The sequence below is a fragment of the Microtus pennsylvanicus genome, chromosome 13 (assembly GCF_037038515.1).
Source record: "Microtus pennsylvanicus isolate mMicPen1 chromosome 13, mMicPen1.hap1, whole genome shotgun sequence".
NCBI lineage: Eukaryota > Metazoa > Chordata > Mammalia > Rodentia > Cricetidae > Microtus > Microtus pennsylvanicus.
This window is the reverse complement of record NC_134591.1, coordinates 73295961-73315380: the sequence shown is the minus strand read 5'-3', so window position 1 is coordinate 73315380 and position 19420 is coordinate 73295961. Positions and strand designations below refer to the sequence as shown.

The window sequence follows — 19420 nt, the reverse complement described above, 5'->3', positions numbered from 1 at the left end:
GTGGGGAAAGGTGATGCTTGCAGCCAAGCCTGTGGCCTGTCCCAGAGACTCACAGGGCTGAAGGAGAGGACCAACTCCTGCAAGTTGTTTCTCTGACCTCCACATTTTGCCCTTTACACACCCACATATACACACGCATGAGTGTGCACACAGTAAATAAATTAATAAAAATCTTAAGTTAAAAATATCAGTGCTTGGAATGAGGCTTTGTTGGTAGAGTGCTTGTTAGCATGAACTAAGCCCTGGGTTCCATCCTCGGTGACACATGAACCAAGTGTGGTGGAGTGTACCTGTAATCCAGGGCCTAGGAACTGGAGACTGAAGGGTCAGAAGTTCAAGGTCATCCTCAGACACATAGTGAGTTTGGGGTCAGACTGGGTTACATGAGATTATGTCTCAAAATAGGAAGGAAGGAAAGAAGGAAGGGAGGGAGGGAGGGAAGGACGGAGGGAGGACAAACTAGAAGGAGATACTTTCCTGTGCTCACAGTGGGAATGTAAATCATTTAGGTACCAGAGTTTGAAAATTTCGATCCCCAAGCACTGGGATTCTAGCTCAGTTGTAAGAGAGGGTTTGACAAGTGTGTGCACCCCCTGAGGACTAAAACTATCTTAATATAAATACTAGGTTTCAAACCGTGTTGTAATAAGATCCTGTTATGGAGGAAATAGAAGGTATGTTTCACAGGACACAAGGAAGCCCGGGGCCCCTCACAGATCTTACTGGAACTAAGGATGGCAATGTAACTAGGCTTACGTTTTCTTTCTGCTGGTCTAGATTCTCTAATTGGTATTTAATACGTGTCATTTTTGTGGTGCTTAAAGAGAAAATGTTTTCTTTTTAAAAGATCTCTGTGGTTTGTTGTAGATTCTGCATAGACTGCTAATAGGTTGGAGGCCTTGTGTACTGGGTTTTGTGACTATTCCTGGTGGCTCCTTTAACATTCACACTTCAGTCCCCTCCAGAGGCTTTGGAGGCTTGGGTGCGGATGCTGGAAGAAGCCAGGGTACTGAACAAACACCCTCTCCTGTCTCTGCAGGTGACTGTGTGTTTGTCTTTAGATAAAAGGGACAAATGCGCATGGGTTTGGCTGGTCCCTCCAGTCAGCAGGTATTACTAATAAAATATTGCCAGCACGTTCCTGTCCCACATGGAAATTTAAGGCCCCATGGTGAAGACCCAGCACAACTATCTGGAATTGTTCCTGGTCTTAAGTCTTGTCTGTCTGCCCGGCACCAGCTGCTGTGGTTCCCCAACTCCCTGCTGGGCAGGAATTTGGCCTCCTCCTCATTGCTGACCCCTCCCTTCCCCTGGCAGGCCTGGAAGTAACAATAGCTTGTGTACGGTTCTTAAACTATGTGTTGCTAACTCTATTTAGTTGCAAAAGTGGTGTCTACACAGGACACAATCTCTGTCTAAGGCTCTCTAACACTAATACTAAATCCCCTTTTTATTTCCTGACACACACTGGAGGCTCTCAAGGTTCCTGACTCCTTGAATACCTACTTCTAGAAATCACCTCTCCATTTAGCGGCACCTTTAAATGCTGTGTTTGCATGATCCATATGTCCATAACATAGTGGCATTAAGGACACACTAACCACCTGGAATTTTACGCACAGACCTCCACATCTGCATTTTAGGAAGGCAAGTTAGTATCTTTCAGCAGATATTCCAAGGGGTCTGCGCACCAAAGAAAAGTCAGGGAGACTGAAGAGAGAGCTGGCTCAGCGGTTGAGAGTACCGGCTACTCTTTTAGAGGACCTGGGTTCAATTCTCAACACCCACACAGCAGCTCACAACTGTCTGTAACTTCAGTTCCAGGGGACCTGGCATCCTCACACAGACATACACGCAGGCAAAATAAAATAAAATAAAAAATCCAGAAAAGGAAGGTCAGAGGTAGGCAGGGTGGTCTGCAGAGCAAGCTTGCATACAGAGGTAACCACTGTGCTGGGTATGACCTCTGGACTGTACCGTTGGTTTGTACTTCTCTGATTGCCAGGCAGAGAGGCAGTTGGTGCAATAGCTTTGTCATGGGTGAGGGAAACTCCCACCACCCACTGCTTCCTCGGCTATCTCCCCCCCCCACACACACACACACACTGACTCATGAATGAGAAGAAGCAAGCTGGCAGCCAAGAGCACGTGTGTTCTCTCACCCGGGATGAGCGGGTTACTGGAAACTTGAAGAGGCTTCCTGTAAACTTGCAAGCTGAGCTCGAGTCAAGAAGTAACTAGGGAAATTCCTGGTGGACAGAGCCACATCCGGGTAGTGAGGAAAGTCACGGATGTTTGGGGGCCGTCCTGAACAGGATTGATATCTGGAGCAGAGTGGGGAATGTCTTTCAAATCATCCTTGTCTATGTGGAGCTAGGTAATGCTATATAATGCTATAACCAGTCTTAGAACTGGTGGGGAAGCTGAGGCAGGAGGACGCTAGCCACTGTGCAAACAACCCCACATCTCTAGGGCTTCAATTACTTAGGTCATAATTTAAAAACTTGTCATTTAAGTATGGATGGGAGGGTCTTGGCTCCACATGGTCTTTTAGGCATGTCTAAAGGGTTGCCTGAGCTGCCCTGTGGCATGCCTCTTCTCAAGGTTGTTCAGTGTGGCCAGCCTGGGCTACATAGTAATACCATCTACTGGAGTACAGTTTAGGGAGACCTCTGAGATAAAGAAGCGGGGTGACCAGAGCAGGCAATGTTCTGGGTTTTTGGGGGCATGAGCCAAGGGGCAGTTTTTGCCTTCTGACCCAAGGTCACACACTGGACACCAGTGCAGGCCAGTGGTTTCAACACAAGCAGCTTACAAGTTTCTAAAAGAGAAGCCCCAGGAACTATTGTCATCGTGATCCTCATGCCAGGGGTGACCAGGACAGTGCTCAGCCACCTGTGGCCTCTGACCTGGAGTTAGGTTTAAATTCCACTGAAAGGCTGGGCGGTGGTGGCGCACGCCTTTAATCCCAGCACTTGGGAGGCAGAGGCAGGCGGATCTCTGTGAGTTCGAGACCAGCCTGGTCTACAAGAGCTAGTTCCAGAACAGGCTCCAAAACCACAGAGAAACCCTGTCTCGTAAAACCAAAAAAAAAAAAAAAATTCCACTGAAAGCTAGTGAGGTCAGGGAGGTCATTCGGGTTTTGCTTCACTGTTGGTAATGGGTGGCAGCAAGGAAAGTACCACTGGGGCTCTACTCAGTCAACTTCCGGAGTCTGTGCTCTTTGTTTGCTTGCTAAATTGTTTTTTATTTCATTCGTTCACTCTCTCTCTCTCTCTCTCTCTCTCTCTCTGTGTGTGTGTGTGTGTGTGTGTGTGTGTGTGTGTGTGTGTGTGAATGGGCACATACACATGCCACAGCAGCGTGTGGAGGCCAGAAGACAACTGTTGTAAGGAGGGCCACTTGTTGGTTCCTGGCTGCTTAGCCCCGAAATAATCACACAGAAACTGTATTAATTAAATCACTGCTTGGCCAATTACTTAAGCGTATTGCTAGCTAGCTCTTACATCTAGAATTAACACATCTCCATTATTTTATATTTTACCATGAGGCACCGGCAAGGTTTTAGCATGTCTGTCTCCGGTGGGGCTACACAACTCCTCACTGACCCCGCCTTCCTTCTCCCAGCATTTGGTTTAGTTTTCCCCACCTAGCTCTACTCTTCCCTATCAGGCAAAGCCAGTTTCTTCATTCATTAGCCGGTAAAAGCTACACATAGGCAGAAGGACCTCCCACATCAGACAGCTTGCAGAAGTTAGTTCTCTCCTACCACCATGAGGGTCCCGGGGATGAAACTCAAGTCTTCAGGCTTGGTGGCAAGCACCTTTACCAGCTGAGCCAGCTCGCAGGCTCGGACTCTACATTTGTGTTGACTAGGCAGCAAGCCCCTCTTTCCATCATGAGCGCATTCGAGAGGAACCGTTCTTTGGCTTGTAGATGAGAATACTCAGGTTCTGCACATGCAAAGGGGAGCCTGCCCTCAAAGTTCCCACTGGAACTAAAAGTGCATGGGTTCTGTTGCTGCTGGTGCTTGGCTCTCCCCAGCAGAAGTCCGCTTTCTGCAGGAAAAAGTCTTAAAACTCCGCCCCCTCAACACCCAAAATGTCTTCTCAGGCGAACCACCCAAGTGTCCAATGCAAAGGCTTGGGAAATTGGGCTCTACCCACGTGGGGACATCATGCCCTCATTATGACTCCCACTGTGAAAGGGCAGATTACAAAGCTGCCCCTGCTATTTCTTTTGTTTGTTTTGAAAACTACATGAATGATAAATTTTGAAACTTTTCTATTTTGTATGATTATCTGTGTGCATGATAAACTTTAGGGGCCGTACACATGACACAGCTCAAATATGGAGCTCAGAAGACAACTTGGTCTAGTCAGTTCTCTTCCAGAGATGGATCTCAGGTCTCTAGGCTTGCGAGGTTAGCTGTTTTGCCAGCTGAGTCATCTTGCCGACCCCGAGTAAGAGAAAAAAATGTCAGCCTTTTATTGTAGTGGTTCTGATGGTAATAGATTCTGGGAGGTTTGAATTCCCTGTTCTCACCTGTACTAAATTTATTACCAAGAAACATGTATTACCTTGGATTAAAGTAACACTAAAATTCAAACTTTTGTTCCAACGATGTCATGACCTCGGACTAATGTTCAGCTCTTCTAGATGGAGAGAATCATTTTAGGGTTTTGTGAGAGTTGGGCGTCATAGCCTTCAGGCCTGTAATCCCAGTACTCAAGAAACTGAGGCAGGAGGATAGAGACCAGTCTGGACCAAGGGCATGGAGGAGAGGGGGCAATTTTGTGAAGATTCAATGAACCGACTGATAATTGTTAGGGTTGCATTTTGAGAAGACAGAATTGCATGTAGACCAGGCTGGATTCTAACCCACTGTATAGCTCAGGATGACCTTGTACTTCCGCTCCTCTTGAGTCAACCATCAACCTCCTCTGTGTGTCGGTTCTTGCAGTGCTGAGGACTAAACCCAGGGCCTCATCCAAACTAGACAAACATTTCTCGACAACTGAACTGCATTCCCCAGACCTCAAAATCGCTTTGAAAACCTTTACCTTATGGGGAACCTATTTCTAATCCAAACCAGCCATGTCTAGCAGCCCATGGGGCTTCCTGTCAGAAGGGCCAGTGAGGTGGGCCCAAGAGTGATCCAGTTCCCCCATGGTGTTTACTCCTCTGCCTCTGGGCACAGCGGAGCGAAGACGCCAGGTTCCTGATTGCTGTGTCATCAGAGGCTGCTCCGACTGACGTCTGGTTTCTGTCTCCTGCACAAAGAAGCAATTTGGTGTCCTGACATGGGGTGACAAATAAGGATGACGGTCAGAGAGGAAGATGAGATCATTAAGGGCCTTTCGGGAAGCTGGGATCGAGGATGGGAGGAAGGTCATATTCACATATGTGGAAGGCGGAAGGGAGAGTGAGAAGGGGGTTGACGTGCCATTCAGGAAGTCTAGTGAAGCCCGCGGGGCCCATCATCTTCCCACTACAATGTACTCAACCAAGTGTCCCATGGTGTGCTTGGGACTGCTGGAACCCATGACCTGTCTGTCCACACTAAGCTTGGACACCCTGGAGATCATGAGGGCTGCTACCTCACAGTGGTCTTCCCATGTAGCCATGCGGTCTCCCTTTGGTTAATTCTTACCAAGAACCCGACAGGAAGAAGATTCTGGGAGCCTGAGATCCTGTAGCCCATAAGCCATCTACCTGAGCTCAAAGGCAGTTTGGAGGGCTCTGCTGTGGGTCCCCAGCTTTCACAGCAGGACTGTCCAGCCAGTACAGATGTGACCCATCCCTGTAACTTTCTGCCAAGATCCTTGGTAGGACCATCATTCTTTAAGGAACTTTATAGAAACGGGTTTGACTCAGTGTTCACAGTCAACATCAGCAGGCAGCCAAAGTATCAGAACTGTTGTCATGCTCTCTAGTTGGTCCCTCCCCTTTTAAATTTAATTACTGCCTCCCCCTCCCCTTCAGACAAGGTCTTTTGTGGCGAGGCTAGCCCCAAACCCACTGTGTCGCTAAGAGGGATCTGCCTCTAGCTTCTGAGTACTGGAATCACAGGCACACACTAGCACTCCAGGTTTACACAATGCTTGGGATTGCACCCTGGGCTCTGTGCGCGCTAGGCTAGCCTCATCTACCATCTGAGCTATATATACCCTGCTCTACCTACCCCGAGCTTGAGGATTCTGATGCCATGGAAAACAGGCTGTGGAGTCAAGATGGGGTGGGTTATAATTCTGATTCTGACGCTTGGTAGTTTTGTAGTCTTGGGCAAGTGGCTCACCCTCTCTGGTCTGGTACATTTTACTTCTCTGTAAAACAGGTGTGATGCTTGCCTTCCTTCCTCACTGAAGCTGTAGGGATGAAGGGTGCCACGTGTGTTAAGCTTCTGGAGTGTGGAATACTGTGTAATCAACAGTGGACAACTAGGCCTAGAAGTGTCCAGGGTTCGTGTCAGACCAACCAGTCTTGGCTGCCCTCTTAGGAGCCAGATTTGGCCTTGACCCTGTGTTTACACAGATTGTTTACCCAACATCATAAAAGCCAGACTTGCGTTTCCTGTCCCCCAGTTCACATTCCAGGCATTGTTTCGTATAAATACCGTTTGCTTGTTTCTTCTTTAAGCAAATCCCACAAACTCTGTCTTAAAAAATAAACTCCCCGTCTCTACCTTTCAGCACTCAGCCCTGCTACCTCTGAAGGCAGTTTGGGTTTGTTTTCAGTGTGTTGGGGTTTGTTTGGCCAGGAACTCACTATGTGGCCCAGGCTAACCCTGAACTCCTGCGCCCCCTGCCTCCACCTCCCTAGTGCTGGGGTGACAGGTGTGGCCCGCCATGCCCAGCTGCAAACTGAGACTCACCCCAGACTGGAGGTCTGCCCTTTAGCTACTAAGAGGTGGGGGAGGGAAGGCGAGTCTAGCGGCTCTGCGCAAGCAACACAAGGACCTGGGTTTGATTCCCCAGTGCATATGAGAAAAGCCAGATATGGTGGCTCAAACATGTGATTCAAGTACCAGAGAGGCAGAGTCAGGAGGAGTTCTAGGGCTTGTTGGCCAGTCAGTATTGTCTGCTTGGAGAGCTCGGGATCCTAGAGAGAGACCTTGCCTCCAAAAATCAGAGGTGGACAGCTCCAGAAAAATGACACCTGAGGTTGACCTCTGGCATCTGCAAACATAAGAATACACACACTCACACACACACTCACACACACACACTCACACACACACACACGCACACACACACATAAACATGCATGCACACACGCAGAGAGAGGAGAGAGAGAGAGAGAGAGAGAGAGAGAGAGAGAGAGAGAGAGAGAGAGAGAGAACAGGGAGGAAGCTTGCAAGGTGTATATCTTAAGCCTCTCTCCAAGGTCCATGTGTTGAAGATTTCTCTGGCCTATAACACTATTGGGAGGTGGTGAAACATTTAATAAGAGGTTGGGCCTCGTGGGAGGAAGTTAAATCATTGGGGACATGCCCATGGAGGGGATACCAGGCCCCAAGCTCCTCCTCCTTCTCTGATGTTGATTGCTGGCTGCTGAATGAACTGTCTTCTCTGTCATGTGCTCCTGCCGTGATGAACTGCCTCACCCCAGCCTGAAGCACTAGGAGGAGAGGAGGGGATAGGTAGGTAGGTAGGTGGGTGGGTGGGTGGGTGGGTGGGTGGGTGGATGGATGGATGGATAGATGGATAGATAGATAGATAGATAGATAGATAGATAGATAGATAGATAGATAGATAGATAGATAGATAGAGGAGGATAGATATTAGATAGCTAGACAGATGATAGATAGATAGACAGACAGACAGATGATAGAGGGACCATACTCACACACCCCCTTTCTTCCATAGGGACCCTCAGACTGTGTGATGTCACCCACATTCAGGATGCCCCCTGTTAGTTAACCCTCTTTGGAAACACATCATAGACATTCTTAAGGTCTGTGGCACTAATCTAGGCGTCTCTCAAATCAGTCAAGATTGACAGATGAGAGTGCCCATTACAGCCCCTTCTTGCTGGCCAAGTGGGAGACTTCAGAGAGAAAAAGAGGAGTCAGATGTGGAAGGAGACCAGGCCTTTCTGGTTATTGGGGAGGGGGGAGGAGAAAGCCAAGTGTGCAGGTGGGGCTGTCCCGCACCCTGGCTGTGCCCTGGCCTGGCACTGGTCTTCTCGGGAGAGAGCTTACACCTATCCTCACTGACGCTGTTGGTGTCAGGCCCATGTTCTGCTCAAAGTGAGCGTTCGAGGGGCAGTGATGGAGGACTGAGAGCTTCCCGTGGAGGCCGTGAGGGACCGCTATGATGTGCTGGTGACACAGACGGGAGGGTTGGCATGACTGGACCTGGCAGCTGACAAAGGCGGGCAAATCTGGTTATGATGATTTGAGGTCAGTCGGGCCAAGCGGGACCCCAGGAAGGAAAGGCTGTGGAGAAGCAGCGCATTGGGAAGATGATGGAGTGTGCAAAGGGGCAAGAAAGATGAATCCAGCCGGGCGGTGGTGGCGTACTCGGGAGGCAGAGGCAGGCGGATCTCCATGAGTTCAAGGCCAGCCTGGTCTACAAGAGCTAGTTCCAGGATACGCTCCAAAGCTACAGAGAAACCCTGTCTCGAAAAACCATTTAAAAAAAAAATGACGAATCTGCATTCCCAGAAAGATCTTTCCAGGAAGATGAAGTCAGGCCAGACATGTGGCAACAGGAAGTGGTGGTGACTAGGGCAAGGGAAGGCTAGACCCCTTCCATGGGCAAAGTTGTGACTCACTCCAGGTACGGGGGCAGGTAGGACAAGTCACGTTTGTATTCGACGTCACCATGTTGAATGTGTAGCTATCCCACAGTACCTGAGATAAACATCGACACCTCCCATGCCAAATAAGAAGCTTACATAGGAGGGGGTGCAGGCTCCATGCTGGGGCTGCCAGTCTGGGGTGAGGGTGTATGTATGTACTGAGGGTGGAGCAAGGGAGGTGAGAGGGTGCCCAGGATCACTCAGCGTTTCAAGTGCAGGTCACCAGACCACGCTGTAACCATGCCCCAGAGGAGAGGTGGAGCAGGCAGGGCTAGAGGTGGCTGAGGGAGGAAGAGGGATGGTCACCAACTTCTGTCACAGACCAACAGCTGGTCCCGGGGAAGCCCTGCTTGCCAGAGGAGATTGCTTCAGAGGAAGGAGGAGGCCTGAGCTGTGCTTCATGGGGACAGATATGGAGTGGCCCCTCTAGATGTCACCTGTGCTTCCGGTAAACGTTTGGCTCTGTTTGGGATTGGAGAGGGGTTGCTTTCTTCTGTTGATTGGTGCCCTGGTGAGAGATAACCTACAATACACTAGAGTTGATACCGTAGAAGCCTGGGGTTCGTACTCTAGGTGGACATGATCTTGAGCAGAGTCCGCACTGGTCCCAGGGAGCTGGGCCCTGTTCACATGCAGAGGAAAATATTGACCCTGCTGGCTATGAGCGATCACAGCCCCTCCCTTCACATGTAGCCTCGGCCTTGAGTCTCAGATTTTTGCTTTTTGAGACACCTGATCCCCTTGGGCCCTGGCCTTCTCATCTGAAACGCAGGGGCTCACATGAAAGGTGCCAATATCCTGGTTGTTCCACTCAGTCTGGCCTTCATCTTTGGTGTCCCCTGCTCAGCATCATGGGTGGAAGTATTGCTGTTTAGTGACACCCAGGAAGCACAGTGTTTCTAGGACATCCAAAACCTACAGATAACTGTGTCTCCATACCCTATTCTATATGGGATAGAATAGTTTTGTCTGATTACGAAATAAAATGACTGTGTGGCGAAACCTCTGGTGTGCTTGCATTTGAGTTTTTGAAGTTGTTGTTGCTGCTGCTGCTGGTGTGTGTGTGTGTGTCACGTAGGCTGGGTTGGCCTCAAATTAAATAACAGTCAAAGCTGGCCTTGAACTACTAATTCTCCTGCCTCCACCTCTGAGGCGCTGGGATTACAGGCAGGTGCCAATCACATCTCTCATCAGGCTTAAACAACACAAACTCCAAAGATGCACAGACCAGCAGCATTCTGTCAGTGCACCGCATCCACTGCGGTCAGGTTTGATGGTTGATTCAGCGCCACCGTGGGATGGGGGTTCCAGTGTGCCCCCCAACCCTGAGGAAGGGCTGTGGGCAAAGCTGCGTGGCTGAGTTGATGACGTTCGAGAGGAGTCGGGAGCAGGCTGGCGGCTCACAGGCACGTGGTTAGGTCTCAGCATTCAGTGCAGGGATATTTGTTCCCTCGGCCAGCGGCAGTTACTGTTTAGGACTTGGCCCGAGCAGGTTTTTCAGGATGAGTGTCTTTTGCTGGCATCGCCAGTGGTTGATGAAATGAGACGGCTTAGTGGGATAAGGACCTTGCCTCTAAGGCTGATGACCTGGGTTCAACCCACCAGGAACCACATGCTGGAGGAGAGAAGTGATTCCTGCAAGCTGTCCTCTGACCGCCATGTGCACGTGTGCACACACATACTCACGCGCGCACGCACACACTATTTTTTTAAATAAAAACAAAGTTCTGTATAAAAAAATATAGCCCCTGAACATTGAATAAAGCACTCCCCCACTGGAGTCTGGTGACCTGTTTGTGGGGGTGACCTCGGCCCAGAGGGGAGAAGGTGGAGGAGCCGTCCCATGCCTAAATGGATGTCTGGTGTTGCTCAGTCAGTCACCTGAGACATGACACTCTCTAGATACCTCAGGGCAAGGGCCTGTGTCTGACGCTCTCTACCCCACTGGTACTGTCACGGCATCCAGAGGCCCTGGTACCTGCTGCAATACAGTTTATCTTCATAGGTACCCTTATGTTAGTTAATATTATCAGTTTGTCTGGGTGTAGAATCGCCTAGGAGCTGTGTCTGAGGGAGTTTCTAGATGGGGTTAACTTAGGTCAGAAGAGCCATCCCTGGGCTGGGGTCCTGGACTGAATAGGAAGGAGAAAGCGAGCTAAGCATCAGCATCCTTCTCTCTCTGCTTCCTGACGTGGGTACCATGTGACCAGCTGCCCCGCACCCCTGCCGCCATGCCTTTCTCGCCATGGTAGGCTGTGTCCGTGAACTGTGTGCCAAAATAAACCGTAACGCTCCTTAAGCTGCTTCTGTGAAGTATTTATCTCAGCAACTGGAGAAGTCACTAATTCCGACCTGGAACGCTGGGCCACATCCTCGGGGTCTCAGAGCTGAGCTGCCCTGGCTCTTGGGTGCTAGAGAGCTAAGTATCCGGGCCACTCAGAGCGGCTCAGAGGAGATGGGTGGAAGCTAAGACCTGCGGGAGGATGCACACTGCAGGGATAAGGAGAAGCTTCCTCTGAAGTGCGGAAGCAGAGCCGTTGCCTGGCCTGGAACACCTCCCTCATGAAGGCTATGTGACATTGCTGAGGTCACCGTTAGATCCTGTGACGTCTTTGTGACCAGAGACCCCTCTGGCCTGGCTGGAGCCCGGCTAGGAGGTCCGGTGTAGGGGGAAGGTATGTAGGGCAGAGCCAAAAAGGAAGAATAAAAATACATCCGTCCCTTTTGCTTGACCCTGGATTTCTCTGGCTTGGTCCTAACTTCTTTCTCATCCCGCACACACCGTCTGTGTTTGTCCGCCATGCCCAGCCAACTCATGAGGCTCCTCACGGATCCACAGTGGTGGGGGCCGCGTTTCAAGGCTCGGTGAGCATCAGAAGTCTGGCGTGCAGCCCAATTTCACTGCCTCTCAGAGAAAACCTCAGATAATAGCAGAGGCTCATATTTCCACCTCCTCTGCTCTCACGGCCTCATCTGCTGCCTTAGCTGCTGAAGCTTCCTCTTATCCCCTCTGAATACTGTGGTGGGAAGAGCTGGCATTGATAAACATGACCGTCCTGTGGACAAGGAAACTGACCGTTGGCAAGGTGAAGCCATGTGTTACTTTGCATGGAGCTGTGATGAAATAAAATGTAACGGAAGGAAGAGTTTAGTTGGCTCACGCGGGGAGGGGCATAACATATTGTGGCTGCCGGAGAAGCAGGCGGCTGGTCTCGTTGCGTCTGCAGTCAGGAAGCAGAGACAGATAAATGCCAGCGCTCCCTTTCTCCCTTTCATTAGGATCCCAGCCTAGGGATGATGCCACCCACATTCGGCGTCAGTCTTCCGTCCTCAGTTAAATCTCTCTGGAATCGCCCTGACAGACACTCAAAAAGAGGTGTCTCCTAGGCGATTCCAAACCCAGTCAGGTTGACGATGGAAAGCCATCGTGAGAAAAGTCAGGGGACACACCTGGACTCCTGTCACCATTGATTCTAAGCTCCAAGGTCTCTGCTGCTGCCATTGGTTCCCTAGAAGCCGCAGATGGGTGCAGAGGAAGAACTGAGAACTGTCCGTTTTAACAACGCATTTTGATGTCTAGACTGTCAGAGAAAGCCTAACCCCTGGGGAGCCCTGGCATCTGGACTGTTCCTGTCTCCATCAACTTGATGGCTTTTAGCCCCAGCGTGAACAGCTGATCGTTAGTCAGAACAAACCATCCAGATCGGCTCAGCTTTCAGAGCCAAGAGAAGCAGAGTGTAACGTGAGCCACGACCGTTCGTCAGCAAGAGTGATTCTGCTGTGACCCAGACCCTCAGAGGCATCTCCTCTGAATAGGAGAGACTGGAGGACCCCGGCTCACGGGGACAGCTGCAGCTCCTGGAAAGACCGTTAAAGACGGGCTTTTCTTTGTGACCCAGCGAGCCCAGCCCTGTGTTTGTTAAGGCCTGTGGCGCCACGTACATTGTAAAGCAGCTGCCGCTGAAGGAAGCGGCAGGTATCCAACAGCTGTCAGCAGGTGCACATTCTGTGGGACGCATCCAGGATGGGCCAGCGCTCATCAGGACTGAGTGGTATTCACTGTAGTGCATGCTACCCATGGGTAAGAGATGCGAATCCTCGCAGGCAAACGTGCTGCCTCATCCCCCGTGTAGTGACTGCTGTTAGGGCAGGGACAGAGGCCAACTGGAAGGGGACACAAGGGAGCTCCTGAGGGCCAGAGCAAAGTCTCTCTCTCTCTCTCTCTCTCTCTCTCTCTCTCTCTCTCTCTCTCTCTCTCTCTCTCTCTCTCTCTCGTGTATAAATATATGGCTGTAAAAACTCATCCAGGGGGCTGTGCCTGTGGCTCAGCTGATAAAAGGCTCGCCTAGCCCTGGGTTAGTTCCCAGCACTACGCAGAACATGTGTGTTGTAATCCCAGCACTCAAGAAGTGGAGACAGGAGGATCAGAAGTTCAAGGACTTGGGCTACATAAGTCCTTATTATTATTATTTTTTAAGGAAAAAAGAAAAGAAAAGAAAATCTTAAAACTCATCTAAACTGGGTGGCCACATCTGTCACCCCAGAGCTCTGAGGTAGAGGTAAAAGCAAGAGATGGCCCAGTGATTGAGAGCGAAGCGTGTCTACTGTTCTTGGGGTGTATGGTTCCCAGCAGTTCCCTGTAACTTCAGCTCCAGAGGCGTCCTTGCAGAGTCTGCATTTGTGTGTGGTGGGCATGCGTGTGTGTGTGTGTGTGTGTGTGTGTGTGTGTGTGTGTGTGTGTGTGTATTTAAGGGCTGGGGATGAGGGTCAGTGGCAGAACTCTTACTTAGCAGGTTCAAAAACCCTGCCTTCATCCTTAGCGCCCCAAAAACAACCAGTCAGTAACAAAAAAGCCCCCAACCCACCCGCACACTGCAGCGTGCCTTTTACTTTGGATAAATCACATCTTAAGCAGAGGGGTTAAGCAGAGCTCTCCCCCCAGCCCTGGCACTCACAGTTGGCAGGTGTGAGGTGGCTTCTCTAGCCTCCCACAAACACCACAGACAGCCGGATGCCCAGCCTGAGTGGGTATCACCAGGCTGGTGGCCAAGTCCACACAGCTGAGCATTTGAGGATGTCAGCTGCTTGCTGAGTCTATTTTAAAGCCTAAGTCTAACTAGGGTGGAGGCGACCCCAGGGCTGTCTCCTGGTCTTCTGAGAGCCCCGCGCTAAGCCTCAGACAAGGCGTCCTCAGTCACTGGGCAGCTTCTGGCCGTGTGCCCTGCATCACAGGGCCTGTGTACCAGGCGGGCAGAGGGTGGGACTTGCCACACAACTGCGGAAATCCTCCAGGCACCAGGTAGAGGGCAGGACGAGACAGGCCCTCTCTGGGTTCTGTCTGCCAGGCTGCGGGTCAAATGATAATGACAGTAATGGCAGGGGCTGTGTGTGGAGGGACCGGCGTTACAAACGCGGTGCTGGTTGGTTTGCTTGCTTAGTGGGAAAGCTTCAATTCGAGAGCGGCCTCACCCCCACCATGTCGCTCCTTAATTAGCTGTGCACCTTTGTGCAAGCAGCTTAACTTCTCTGATCCCTGGCTCCTCATCTGTATAAAGGTCACAATACACACACACACACACACACACACACACACATATACACAACCTTTGTCTAGGAAGCATTTTGTAAAGGTGAGATGTTGTTATAATCATTACAGCCACTAAAATGCTGTGAGCATAGGTGTGTTTGAACACCTGTCAAGTTATCATGAAGATAAGCCACCATGAAGGCAGCCTTCCCATTATCGTATACGCGTTTCCTCTCCTTCCTCCCCATCCCTTCTTGCTGGCTTCTTCCCTTTCTCCCTTCTTCATTTCCTCCTTCCTCCTGTCCTTCCTTCCTCTTTCCTTCCATTTTCTTCCTCCCCAACCCCAACCCCTTTTTTAGTGAGTTCCTCAAACCATTCTGGTTCCCTGGGTTGAAACCAGAAGGACAAGATGGCCCTTCACCATGTTGCCTGCATGAAACCCATACACAAGTTTGATTTCATTAATTAGAATCACGCGACCACCTAGCTGGAGGCAGATTGGAGCACACAGCAGAGCGTCCCTTCTGGAGTCAGTTCCTGCTGAGCCCTGACTGGAGTGGCCTCTGGGATGTGCCTCTGTAGAATGGGCATAGTTTTGGCCCCCACTCCATCAGCTGTTGTGGGGTGACACTGTCATCAGCATTCCTGGACTTGGCCATTGAACAGGTCAAGCTCTAGGTGGCTGGCTGACCAGCTGTGTGGCTGAGAGGGTGACAGTGTGACCGTTCCCCAAGGGACAAAGAGTTACCCACTGTCTGTGGACATCAGCAGCCCCCATGTTAGAGTTGTCCTGTGTTTAGAGGTGAAGTCATTTCTGTATATAGTCTTGGGGAGCATGTAGGTAAACAGGTCTTGTTTAGACACATGCAGAAAGCAAAGATGTCACTTCCCTAAACGCACACGAAGAGCTAGTGAGTCTCTCAGAAAAATTCTTCTTTTGTGACTAGAGAGATAGTTCACTGGCTAAAAAATACTTGAGAGATAGTTCACTGGGTAAAAAAAATACTAGAGAGATAGTTCACTAGGTAAAAATACAGAGAGATCGTTCACTGGGTAAAAATACTAGAGAGATAGTTCACTGAGTAAAAAATACTTGCTACCAAGCCAGAGGACCTGAATTCAATCCCCGGTATCCACATGATAGAAGGAAAGAAGGGTGACATTTAAAGGTTTAGTGTGCGTGTGTGTGTGTGTGTGTGTGTGTGTGTGTGTGTGTGCGCGCGCGCGCGCTCAGGATGTCCCCAGCACCTACATTTGTCACCCATCAGCCCCCTCCATGGCATGTCATACTCCCAGGTCCTCTTCAAATTCCCTTATTTACTTATCCATTCATCCATTCACTTATATTTTTTTAGACAAGAGTCTTGTGTAGCCCAGGCTGGTCCCAAACTGGCTGTGTAGCTGAGGATGACCTTGAACTCCTGCTCTTTCTTACTTCCACTTCCAGGCACAGTTCCCAAGGTTAATTGTGGTTAATTACACTGTAGCTGAGCTACAGCCCGCCCCCACCCCAGCCTGAGTTCACCTCCTTTGCTTTCTCCTATGAACATCTCTGCCACCCGGTGTGTCGCTAGCCTTGGCAGTGCTGTTCGATGGACTGGCCTCCTTCTCTTCTGTTTCCAACTGGAGGCCTCCAGGCCTCACACCTGGGTGATTTGCAGCCATGCCTACGGGCTGGCCGTGCAATAGGACCAAAGCCTGACTGTATGCCTGCTTCCAGCCCCAAGCGGTGTCCTTCCCTGGTGTCACCACAGTGACCTTAATTAGCAATCATAGTACAAGCAGAAAGGACGTTGTGGGGACAGTGGGGACAGCTGCCAGGAGAGTCCAAGCTCCAAGCAGCTGGATCTTGTTGGCTTTGCTTTGTTGACCTTATTTGGGCCACATAGTGGAATCAGCCGAATCAGCCGCAGGTCTCGAGGTATTCTGGGTCCAGGTGGTGTTCTTTTAGCCTCATCCATACATGGCCTCAGCTGTCATTGTGTCCACTGGGCATCCCTGTAAGTGTGGCAGTCTCTTCCCTTGAAATGGCATGCTGGTCCAGAACCCACTCTGTCTTTGTGAACCCAGAGGGTCTCAGAACAGAGAATCGGTTGGGTCTTCTGGGTTCTGACCTTTCAGAGGCCACACCCTCTGGGGAACCAGAGGAACTGATTGGCCAGGATGACCACGCCTATTCTTAGAACCTGAAGTAGGCGGGGATAGTGGATGCTCACTGGATCATCAGTGCTCAGGGGACAGCACTGGGCAGCCTGCTCCCCCATCCTGTTGTGGCAGTCTCCCAGCCTTTAGAGACCCACTCTGGGCATCATTTGTGTGACAAGCTTGGACAGCTCCCCATTCTTCAGAGATTAGAGGCATATTTAAAGCGCCCCTACAGTGGCTTATTTTCTGATAACCGGTGTCATCCCATTTGTTGGTCTGAGGTTTCCTGTTTGAAGTTTCATAAAGACTATCACACCCACGTGGTGCTTGGCTCTGGGTTGCTCTGAGATGCTCATCGCTGGGTCCCTGGCACCTGGATTCCTGAGTTTGTGGGTGTTCCGTAGGTGTGTGTTGAGTGTGTGACAGAGGGAGCCAGAAGGCAGATGGTGATACCTTTACTTTATGACCCCCAGGGCCCACCTCACCAGACAGCACCACCCCTGCCCAACGTACAAGGACAGTCAGGAAATAACAGCTGGGGTTTTATTGCTGTGGCTATGGTCATCCAGCCTGGGTGTTTCCCCTGGATTCTGGGAGCAATTCTGCCCCTTGATGACGCCCACACAGCACCTTTTAGGGGTTCCATTTTCCACCAGAACATTTGGAGTTCTGTTTCCTTGGACTAGAATTTGTACCTAAACACCTTGAAGGGCTGAGGTGATGGTGATGTTCCCAACCCTAAGGAATGAGAAGAGAGGACTAAAGACTAGCCAATGTCCAGAGCAGGCAGGAGCCCTGGGCCTGTGGTTAATCTCAACCCCTGGCCCTGTGCTGGCGTGGCTCAGTGAGGGCAGAGTCCTGGGTCAGGCAGCCCCGCGAGCATGAGCCCCAAGTTAAGGGATCCAGAAACTGGTGGCAAAGAGGGCCCAGTCAGCCTGCAACTTGGCTCCCCAGCTCAAGGCAGCTGACTGAAGACCGTGGAGTTCATTCTCATTATTGTATGTTGGGTATCAAGCCCTTATCCCTCTCTCTGTCTCTGTCATCCACAAACTTCTGCTTCTGACATTGGCCCATGCAGTTCGCTGTTCGTGGAAGCTGTGGATAGAAGGTTTGGGGGGAAAAGAAGAGAAAGAAAAAAAAGTACAGGGCATGGACGTGGGACACGTGAGGGGCGGGGCAGCGAGGCGGAGAGTGGACTCTGGACTCTCTGGTTGGCGGCTGAGCTTTGATACTTACTAACGAGGTTCTTTGAACAGACTAGGGTGGTTCTTGGGACCTCAGAGTTCGCTTCAATAGTGTCTTCATTTAATCCTGAGGGTGAGGGTGAGCGTCCCGGCGGACGACAGCATCCAGTGCATCCAAGCCAGTCTGATGACTTTGAAGATGCCCCTCCTCCATAGAGTGTGTAAGCCTATATTTGTAATCCTAAATTCACTGTATGCAGTTGCCAGGAGCCCCAGAACTACAGCGAGCATCAGCCTCACATTAGCTAGAAGACAGTCTATCAAGGTGTGCCTATCACTGTTTGGGCTGACGGGAAAACACCCCCCCCCCCACGCCGCCTCTCTGCAGAAGGCTACATCTTCATCCCAGAGCCATGTCTCTGTTAGCCTTCAGGCTGGTGACACAGTATGTTACCGACAAAGTTCACTCTTGAGAACTCTGCAATTGAGTTAAAAGTGTCTCATAATGTTTAACAGTCAGTTGACAATTTTGTGTTGGACCAAATCTGCAGCTATCCTGAGGTGAATGCAGCCTGCAGGCTGTGGGCTAGAGCTGCCTGTGTGGTGAGGGGGCCTTTGTACATGCCACTGTGTCTTGATCTTGAAGGGAGGAGGTACCCTTGGCTCATCTAGTTGGCTTTGGTAGTCTCAGAGTCATAGAAGATGGAGGCAAGCAGGAAAAGCCAGGGTGCCTGGAGTATGCTTGGAAGATGGAGAAACGGCAAAGCCAGGGGATGCTGGCAACATCAGGAAGCTGTGAAAGGCTAGACTGTGGGTTGTTGGGGTAAGGTGGAACTCAAGGAAAATAGATTAGTGTCACTTTAAACTGCTGCATTACCAAATGTCTGTCCTGGCAGCCACAGGACACATCAGACCTCAGTGGCAGAGAGTTGGGAGAATCCTGTGACTGTCCGGTTTTCACTGTGGGGACAGCCAGGACTGTCCCTGGCACAGAACATCCCACCTGGCCTCCAGAGACCCTGCGGAGTGTCCCCACACTGCCTTCCCTCTCCTGATCCCCAGCTAGAGGCTACTATTTGCTGTGCTCATCCCTGTTCCCTGGGCCTTCTCAGAGGTGTGAATTGCAGGAGAAACACTAGACACTTCTAATGCACGGCTCTTCCTAGGAGAGGCTGTCAGTTCTGGAGGGGACCTCAGAGCCTTGAAACATGGTGGTTAACACGAGAAGCAACATGAAGCAGGGACACCACCGCAGTAATATGGTTCTCAGGGAGCCAGCTTGCATGTTCCTTCCTACCTTGAGCGCAAGAACCTTGCGATGGCTCAAGATGGCTATGATGGGAAGGTTTACACCATAGTCATTGGCCAAGGCCACTGTGGCGGTCATGGTGAGAAGTCAGAGGACACACTTTCTATATATCACATTGATGGTATCCTCAAGAGACTGGTATCAGATTCCAAACCAAGGATGCCTGCTTGCATCCCTCCTATAAGGATGCTCACATCCCTCCTGTAAGGATGCCACATCTCTCCTGTAAGGATGCTCCCCCCCCCCCGCCGCACCCACGTAAGGATACTCACATCTCTCCTGTAAGGATACTCACATCTTGTCTGCACTGAGCCTGGTACATCCTTTCATGTCCATTCTATCCCCTTGGCGTGACTTGTGATGCCTGACACACCGTGGAGACTGTAGTGACTGAGCCTTGTTCAGGGAATGGGACAAGGAGAGCCTGACACACCGTGGAGACTGTAAATA

At 50.6% G+C, this 19420-nt stretch overlaps 1 protein-coding gene across 3 annotated transcripts in view; it reads left to right on the top strand.

Moving 5' to 3' along the window:
* Window positions 1–19420, top strand: part of Tmem51 (transmembrane protein 51) — a 49367-nt gene that overhangs the window by 13680 nt on the left and 16267 nt on the right. The gene's annotated exons all lie outside the window — the stretch shown is intronic.